The sequence below is a fragment of the Bactrocera neohumeralis genome, unplaced genomic scaffold, assembly GCF_024586455.1.
Source record: "Bactrocera neohumeralis isolate Rockhampton unplaced genomic scaffold, APGP_CSIRO_Bneo_wtdbg2-racon-allhic-juicebox.fasta_v2 cluster10, whole genome shotgun sequence".
NCBI classification, from domain to species: Eukaryota; Metazoa; Arthropoda; class Insecta; order Diptera; family Tephritidae; genus Bactrocera; species Bactrocera neohumeralis.
In genome coordinates, this window is record NW_026089623.1 from 23878914 (window position 1) to 23888838 (window position 9925).

Here is a 9925-nt window from a genome sequence, read left to right on the forward strand (position 1 = left end):
TTTGTGAAGTTTACGGAGAAGATGCTGTATCAGTTCGTGTAGCACAACAATGGTTCGCTCACTTACGTTCTGGAAATTTCGAAATTTTGATTTACACTGATGGAATAATACCTCTAGCAGAAAATGGCAAGAAGGCGACCAAAATGGTACATATTTGTTTATTTATTGATTAGTATAAATAAAAAATATAATAAGTTTAATTAGAAATATGATAATATTTTTTCGACTACCCTATATTTCCATGCTGCTTGTTATGGAAGTATTTAATTAATATATTTACGAATTATTTCCATGAAACTAGTATTTTAGAAATATATATCAAAGAAAAACTATATAAAGAAAGGACGGCGTTTTTAAAGGATATATAAAATTTTTACGAATTAAATAATGATACAAACAAAATGTTTAGTAGGAACAAACTCCAATTTTCTCGTACAAAGACAGTTTTACTAAAAGTAATGTAATTAAAATTAAAATAATTAAAAACTGTATTAATATACCTTAAATTCTCTTTCAAGTTGGTCGCCTTGTCGTGGCGTAGGGGTTTAAGTAAGAGTAAAGTGTGCATCCCAAAGGAAACGAACTCTAATCTTACGAACTAAGAGGGATACCTCATAATTCCCACAATAGTGATATGGATGAACAAACCCTAAGTTTTACGCCCATCTCCTACTGTGGAAGTATGAGGATACCCGCACCAACACCACCCTAAGCCAAGGTGTCGAGGTACCCGTGCCGAGGGCTAAATGGTCAGCGGGGGGTAATAAATAGCTGATCGCGAACAGTCCCCTCCGATGCCCGGGCGAGATCGGAGATATAAAAGCCTTCTCTCCGCATACCGGCTCTGCGGACGAGTTACCAATCCTTTCCGGCTTACTCGTGGGACCAAAATAAACGAAAATAAATACCCCAACAACAACAACAACCAAATTGACGACAACAGCGACGACTAAGGACACGAATTACGGGAATCCCATAACGGAATCCGAAGACGAATTACTCGTCTCCTGGCTGCAGAGTACTGCCGGGCATACCAACAAAAATATACCGATAGATACAGCAGTGAAAACAGCAGATTTAAGGGAGGAAGCGTCCACCTCCAAAGCTGCCATGAGCACCAACCAAAGTGCACTAGCGGCTAAAGGAGAAAACAAAAATAAGCGCAAGAAATCCCAGAATCAGCTGAGGAAAACCCTGTACCAGAGGGCAGTCTTCATACTAAGGACGATAGGCAAAGACTAGCAACCGGTACGCCAGTTGATGAGGCAGAAACAAAGCGCCTCAAAACAATAGTAGAGGAATATGAAAGCTCCCCAACAAGGAAGCAATCAGAACCTATTCAAGAGAGCACTTCACAAAAAAGGAATCGCTCTATCACAGAAATACCAGAAACGCTGCCCAAAAAACCTAGGCGGAGCAAGGCGTTTCTGCGATGTAGCCAGGGATAGCCTGCACGTGGCCATCATAGATGGGAATTCCTCTTCACCGAGCACTATACAGGAAATATGGGTGGAGATCGACGTCAGATTGTCGAGTATGGTGCTAAGCTTTGTACTCGACAATCCTGCGGGTCCTCACCCGGGGTTTGACTCCCCTGAGACCCTCAGGGGCTACAGGGTCATCAAGTGCGCGGACTAGGCCTCGCTAGTTTTCCTGACGGGTAGTGTTGCTAAAATCAGCAACGCCTTTGTAGGCCTCCAATTGAGGCTTATACCCGCCAGGGAAATTCCGAAGAGACCTCATGCTCGCATTTGGTTACCCCCTCTAGAGGAGCCAGGCGAAAAACTCCTGAGGTGCACCAAGCTGCAAAACAAATCTATACCTGGTATAGATGAGTGTCAGCGGATCAAGGAGGAAAAAGCAAACAAATCAAGCAGACCAATACTAGTGGCCATATGCGATGAGTCCATTGAGGCGCTCAAGAAGACTGACTACAAAATCAGCTTCGGAATTCGCAAGGCCGACTAAAAATCTTCCAAGGCGACATAGCGGCTGACGAAGACGACACGGAAGAGGCTAAGGAATGTAGGCATCGAAGAAACCCGAGATGCCCTATAACTGAAGATGCGTGCAGATAAACCTGCAGCACTCGAAGAGTGCTACAGCGAATCTGACAACCTTCATAAACGAGGGGGGCATAGACATCAGCCTAGTACAGGAGCCCTGGGTCAATGTAGGCACCATTAAACTATAACCTTTTTTACACACGGAACAAAGGTAAACCTAGGGCATGTATTCTTATCAATAGAAGTATAAATGCAATTCCTTGTCTTAATTACAGCACAGCAGATATCACAGTGGTAAAGGTGGAACAGAAGGAAAAGCCCTTCTTCTTGGTCTCGGCCTACTTGGTCCATGACGAAGACATACCACCGGCCCCGCTCACCAGACTAGTAGAGGACAACAGGAAGGAAGATGTCCTAATAGGGTGTGATGCTTACGCTAGGCACACCGTATGGGGTAGCTCAAGTATAAACACCAGACGTGAATCACTCTTGCAGTATATTCTGAAAAGTAATCTATATAATAATATGCAACAAGGGCGATAAGCCAACCTTTATTTTCCCAAGCTCTGATAGGTTTCCGGGGTGGGAGGAAGTGCTGGACCTTACGCTATCATCAGACACAGACAGTCTCGTTGTGGATAACTGGAGGGTATCCGATGAGCCTTCCATGTCGGATCACTCTTGGATACTCTTCAACATTCGCGAGAAATACAGTGCTCCTCTCACATATCGGAACCCTAGAAGAACAGCGGAGGATGGAGTCATGTGTAGAAGTTCACCCAAGTGAGGAAAGTTCTCTGATCGCCATTCACTTGGGAGTGGCCAGAAACGATTCTTTTACATATGACTCAAGCAGCTCACTACTTCCGGTCTTTGACCAAGTATCCTCTGGGTAGCCTAAGAACATCCGTTTGAAGGCGAGCTAAAGTGAGAAGGCGAAATATCCCCTACATAGGGTTGTGCGCTGGGTTTGGGACCCGCTACGTAAAAAAAACAACCCCAATGAACAGTAACAACCAGCCTCGGATGAGAGGCCCCCGTTTGATGACGACCATGGCAAACGAAATAAGGACTACGATTTAAGGGCATGCACCTGCAATGTCCGGTCCCTTAATTGGGAAGGTGCCGCTGCCCAGCTGGTTGATGTCCTCGTGAAAATAAAGGCTGACATCACCGCCGTCCAAGAAATGCGATGGACGGGACAAGGACAGAAACCAGTAGGTCCTTGTGACATTTACTACAGTGGCCATATAAAGGAGCGCAAGTTTGTTGTGAGATTCGTGGAGGGAGAGAGACTTCGTCGCCGAGTACTATCATTCACTTCGGTGAATGAACGTCTAGCCACAATCCGAATCAAAGCGAGGTTCTTCAACATATCGCTGATTTGCGCCCACGCCCCGAAGGAAGAGAAGGACGATGTGACCAAAGATGCCTTTTATGAGTGCTTGGAGCGCGCTTATGAGAGCTGCCCCCGCCACGATGTCAAAATCCTGCTTGGCGACTTTAACGCCAGGGTGGGCAAAGAAGGTATATTTGGCTCTACGGTCGGTAAATTCAGCCTCCACGATGAAACATCCCCAAATGCGTTGAGGCTGATCGACTTCGCCGGGGCCCGAAATATGGTTATCTGTAGTACTAGATTCCAGGATAAGAAGATTCATCAAGCTACCTGGCTGTCTCCGGATCGAAAAACTACCAACCAGATCGATCATGTTGTGATAGACGGAAGACACGTCTCCAGTGTTTTAGATGTGCGTGCGCTCCGAGGTCCTAACATCGACTCGGACCACTATCTTGTTGCAGCTAAGATTCGCACCCGCCTCTGTGCAGCAAAAAACGCACGCCAACAAACACAAGGAAGGTTCGACGTCGAGAAGCTGCAGTCACAACAGACAGCCGAACGATTCTCTACTCGGCTTGCCCTCCTTCTCTCTGAGAGCACTCGTCAACAACTCGGTATAAGGGAACTGTGAGACGGCATTTCAAACTCCTTACGTACAGCTGCAACCGAAACCATTGGTTTTCGGAAAGTGCAAAAAACAGCTGGTACGACGAGGAGTGCCGTGTCGCAGCGGAGAGAAAACAGGCTGCCTACCTCGCAACGTTACGATCAACCACTACACGTGCGGGATGGGATAGATACCGAGAGTTGAAGAGGGAAGCGAGTCTCATTTGTGGACAGAAAAAGAAAGAAGCTGAAATGCGTAAGTACGAAGAGCTTGATAAGCTGGCCGACAGGGGTAATGCTCGAAAATTCTACGAAAAAATGCGGCGGCTTACAGAAGGTTTCAAGACCGGAGCATACTCTTGTAGAACCCCTAAAGGTGATCTAGTCACTGATGCCCAGAGCATACTTAAATTATGGAGGGAACACTTCTCCAACCTGCTGAATGGCAGTGAATGCACAACACCAGGAGAAGGAGAACCCGATTCCCCAATCGATGACGATGAAGCAGACGTTCCATTACCCGACCATGAAGAAGTTCGAATAGCAATTGCCCGCCTGAAGAACAACAAAGCGGCAGGGGCCGACGGATTGCCGGCCGAGCTATTCAAACACGGCGGCGAAGAACTGATAAGGAGCATGCATCAGCTTCTTTGTAAAATATGGTCGGAAGAAAGCATGTCCAACGATTGGAAATTAAGTGTGCTATGCCCAATCCATAAAAAAGTAGACCCCGTAGAGCGTATTGTGTGAAAGATTAAAGCCCACCGTCAACAAACTGATTGGACCTTATCAGTGTGGCTTCAGACCTGGAAAATCAACAACCGATCAGATATTCACCATGCGCCAAATCTTGGAAAAGACCCGTGAAAGAAGAATCGACACACACCACCTCTTCGTCGATTTCAAAGCTGCTTTCGACAGCACGAAAAGGAGCTGCCTTTATGCCGCGATGTCTGAATTTGGTATCCCCGCAAAACTAATACGGCTGTGTAAACTGACGTTGAGTAACACGAAAAGCTCCGTCAGGATCGGGAAGGACCTCTCCGAGCCGTTCGATACCAAACGAGGTTTCAGACAAGGCGATTCCCTATCGTGCGACTTTTTCAACCTGCTTTTGGAGAAAATAGTTCGAGCTGCAGAACTAAATAGAGAAGGTCTTTTATAAGAGTGTACAGCTGCTGGCGTATGCCGATGATATTGATATCATCGGCCTCAACACCCGCGCCGTTAGTTCTACTTTCTCCAGGATGGACAAGGAAGCAAAGCAAATAGGTCTGGCAGTGAACGAGGGCAAAACGAAATATCTCCTGTCATCAAACAAACAGTCGTCGCACTCGCGACTTGGCACTCACGTCACTGTTGACAGTCATAACTTTGAAGTTGTAGATAATTTCGTCTATTTAGGAACCAGTATTAACGCCACCAACAACGTCAGCCTGGAAATCCAACGCAGGATAACTCTTGCCAACAGGTGCTACTTCGGACTGAGTAGGCAATTGAGAAGCAAAGTCCTCTCTCGACAAACAAAAACCAAACTCTATAAGTCACTCATAATTCCCGTCCTGCTATATGGTGCAGAGTCTTGGACGATGTCAACAACTGATGAGTCGACGTTGCGAGTTTTTGAGAGAAAAGTTCTGCGAAAGATTTATGGTCCTTTGCGCATTGGCCACGGCGAATATCGCATTCGATGGAACGATGAGCTGTACGAGATATACGACGACATTGACATAGTTCAGCGAATTAAAAGACAGCGGCTACGCTGGCTAGGTCATGTTGTCCGAATGGACGAAAACACTCCAGCTCTGAAAGTATTCGACGCTGTACCCGCCGGGGGAAGCAGAGGAAGAGGAAAACCTCCACTCCGTTGGAAGGACCAGGTGGAGAAGGACCTGGCTACGCTTGGAATATCCAATTGGCGCCACGTAGCGAAAAGAAGAAACGACTGGCGCGCTGTTGTTAACTCGGCTATAATCGCGTAAGCGGTGTCTACGCCAATTAAGAAGAAGAAGAACTTCGTGGGAAAAATTTACCAGTATAGCAACAAAATGCCTTGAAAAGGGAGGCAATAAGAGTATTAGAAATCCTCAGGAACTAGATTCAGAAGTTGAGAAGTTGGAAAAAATCTTAACAACAACTTTCAAAAAATCCACTCCGCTAACAGTTTTGGAAAAGAGGAAGTCTCTTCCTTGGTGGTACAGTGAATTTGAGAACACAACTAAGGAAAGCTTTCAATGAGAGTTTTAGAACCAAAATCTGGCAGCCATGTAAAGATATTATGAAAAGATACAAAAAAGCAGTCAGGAAAGCTAAAAACGACTCATGGAGATCTTTCGATAGAAAGTTGCAGAGAAACCGCTAGGCTGAGCAAAATGCTATCTAAAGATCATATTAATACCGCCTACATTGGGGTGGAGGGAAGTGATTGGATCTCCTCAGCAAAAGAGTCTCTGGAGGAACTAATTACAACGCACTTCCCCGGGAGTCAGCAAACACCTAAAACGAGGGTTCAACCAGAACCACCGTTGAACGCAGATGATTATCGAAGCCAAATAGTAGACAAAAGCAAAATCAAATATACCATAAATAGTTTTGCACCATTTAAAGCAACAGGCCCTGACGGGATTATGCCCATAATGCTGCAAAAACTGGTAGAACCAGTGGTTCAAAGGCTTGAAAATATATACAAAGCTAGCATTCAACTATCTTACATCCCAAGAAGTTGGAAAAGAAGTAAAGTTGTGTTCCTTCCAAAACCAGGCAGAAGAACACACGAGAATGCCAAGGATTTTAGGCCTATAAGCCTTACCTCTTTTATGTTGAAGGTACTAGAAAGGCTAATAGATTTACACGTAAGAATAATAATGGCGGAGAAGTTATAGAAGTCCCAACATGCGTACATAAAGGGCCGATCAACCGAAACTGCCGTCCATGAGGTGATAAGTGTAATTGAACAATCACCACACTACAAGCAATGCACCATGGCTGCTTTTCTAGACATAGAGGGCGCCTTTAATAACATAGAAATAAATGTTCTAATTAATTCGCTGGCACATGACACTGTGTGCAGATGGTTACTATCGATGCTTGAGAATAGGAAGATTATAGCTTCAAACAGCGCAGCAACACAAACAAGTTATGTGAGTAGAGGGACGCCTCAAAGAGGGGTCCTATCTCCGCTTCTATGGGTTGCAGCGCTGAACGAAATACTACTCCAACTAAACGGTGGAGGAGTGAAAGCAGTAGCGTATGCAGACGATATAGTGTTGTTGGTATCAGACATGTTTCCTTCAACAGTCAGCAAGATTATGGAAAGAGCACTTCGAAGGTTAAACCTTTGGGCTAAGAACAATGGACTGGGACTTAACCCGAACAAAACAGAACTGATGCTATTCACAAGCAGAACCAAAATACCTCAGTTTCCACTTCCGGTACTAAACGGTACAATACTCACTCTATCGCACACAGCTAAATACTTGGGGATGGAGATTGACACCAAACTGTCCTGGAAAATAAATATAGAAAAAAGCATAAACAAAGCATACATGGCCTTCTATACCTGTAAGAGAATCGTCAACAAGAATTGGGGCCTCAAACTAAGTATAATAATGTGGATGTATACGGCTGTGATAAGACCTATACTTACATATGGAGCTCTGGTATGGTGGCCAGCGCTAAACAAACAATACAACATTAAAAAATAAAATGGAATACAAAGAGCAGCATGTGCGGGTGTTACTGGTGCAATCAGGTCATGTCCGACTGATGCGCCCAATGTGATCCTGCATCAACTACCAATGGACATTTTTATTCACAAAACAGCAGCCATTACGGCGATAAGAATAAAAGAATTGGGAGGTTGGAATCAGCAAAACTACGGACATAGTGTAATCCTAAACAAGCTTACCATTAGTGTAGAGACCCGCACTAGCGTTGTGCGAGTGTGGGAGACACAACGATTCAGAGTAACGAACATGAATATGAGTTAGTTGAATATTGAGCGTGAACTTATAAAGTCGTACTATCAATGAACTCAATAAAATATCATATTTCCATTTGCAAAGCATTACCGAGAATAATTGTATTTACTATCGGATTGTTTAGAAGTAAACAAGTAGGTGAGGTATTACAGTGGCGACGAGGATGGGATAAAATTGACTCGGAAAAAGTGTAATTCATAATGTGGAAAATTTCTGTATGCCACATTTTATAAGTGCAAAATAGCCGCCATTCGTCTTCAATACTCGTCAATGTGATTCGGCGAGTTTAAAATCCACTCGTTCTGAGCTAAATAAAGAGTACATGTTTCGTTTCAGATGTAATTCAACTAGTGGGCGAAACATTGGATTGTGTGGAGATACAGAATACACAAACAAGCCAAAAGGCGTGTGAAAAGCACGTAAAGGAATTCAATTTCGTTAGAATCAAGGGTATTAAATACGAAAGCGAGCGCAATTAATTGTGCCCATGTATCACAGCATGACCAATTAAATTTTGTCAAAGCCACTATAAAGGTATAACTTGAATTAAATTTTGTCAGTGGATAACACGTAAAGTGACAAATTTAATTTTGTCGATGCCACCAGGCGATTTGGAGACGTAACAAATTCGACAAAAGTGAAAAATTAAAATTTTGCCAATAATATCAAGGGTAACACAGGTACAACAACGCACTCGTAGTAGAAATGGAGATTCGTCCATTCTTGTGCGACAACATAGATAAGGCCCTTGTTCGGTCAGAGTGGGAAAGATGGTTTCGATCTTTCTCCTTATATCTTCAAGCCGAAGACATAAGTGATGTAGTGAAAAGAAAAAAAAATTACTGCACCTGGGGGGCCCCCAACTGCCGGAAGTAGCTTTTAACATTCCTGGTGCCTTAGTCGAGGGAAGTAAGGAAGTGAACTCCTACGAAGTATTAGTAGCCAAACTTGATGAATACTTCTCGCCAAAGCGTAATTCTACTTTCGAAAGACACCTTTTTCGAAATTTATCCCCTGTTGAGGGGATTCAACAAATACTTACTACGACTCCGGCATCAAGTGTCGAAGTGCGAATTCGGGTAAACGGCCGCAGAAATAAATGAAATTTGCATCAAGGATAAAATAATAGACTCGTGGGCTTCAGTCGACTTGAAGAATAAGCTTCTAGAGAAAGAACAGAGTTTAAAAGAGATAGGTGAAACCTGTCAAATTTATTAACAAATATCCAAACAATCGGGGTCTATGTTTACGAAGTCGGCCGTCAATTATAGCTTGAAAAATGTCAGAAAGTACTTTTTACTTATGTATGTTGTAAACACTTTTTACAAATAAGTAAAACTTTAAGATGATATTATAAAATTTATGTCATATCGAAGTGACTGAAGTACTTTCGCGTAGTACTCCTTTCTGCATTGGCGCCTTCGGCCGCGCTTTTAAAAAATAACCCTGGTCGAGCCAATACCCAGGGTGGCTGAAGTACTTTTGCGTAGTACTCCTTTCCGTGATGGAGGCCTTCGGCCGCGTTTTAAAAAAATAGTCCTAGTCGAGCCAATACCCAGGGTGACTGAAGCACTTTTGCATAGTACTCCTTTCTGTGTTGGCAGCCTTCGGCCGCACTTTAAATAAAAATATATAAAATTTATATCATATCGAGGTGACTGAAGTACTTTCGCATAGTACTCCTTTCTGCGTTGGCGCCTTCGGCCGCGCTTTCAAAAAATAACCCTGGACGACCCCATAGCCCGGGATTACTGCAGTACTTTTGCATAGTATTCCTTTCTGAGTAGGCGACCTTCGGCCGCGCTTTAAAATATGTAATCCTGGTCGATCCAATACTCAGGGTGACTGAAGTTCTTTTGCGTAGTTCTTCTTTAAAAATCTATTTATTTTATTACGTAATATTATTTTTTAATATTACTTAGTTGTTTAGTAAGAGTAAGAAAATATCCATTTGGATAAAAAATTGTTTACACAATTAATTTAAAAATGAA

At 43.5% G+C, this 9925-nt stretch overlaps 1 long non-coding RNA gene across 1 annotated transcript; it reads left to right on the plus strand.

Annotated features, from left to right (window-relative positions):
* The first annotated feature begins 572 nt into the window (after positions 1–572).
* On the plus strand, positions 573–8033 carry LOC126765476 (uncharacterized). Its single transcript, XR_007668444.1, has 2 exons — positions 573–2217; positions 2282–8033. It is a non-coding gene; the product is annotated as an uncharacterized LOC126765476 (long non-coding RNA).
* The last annotated feature ends 1892 nt before the right edge of the window (positions 8034–9925 follow it).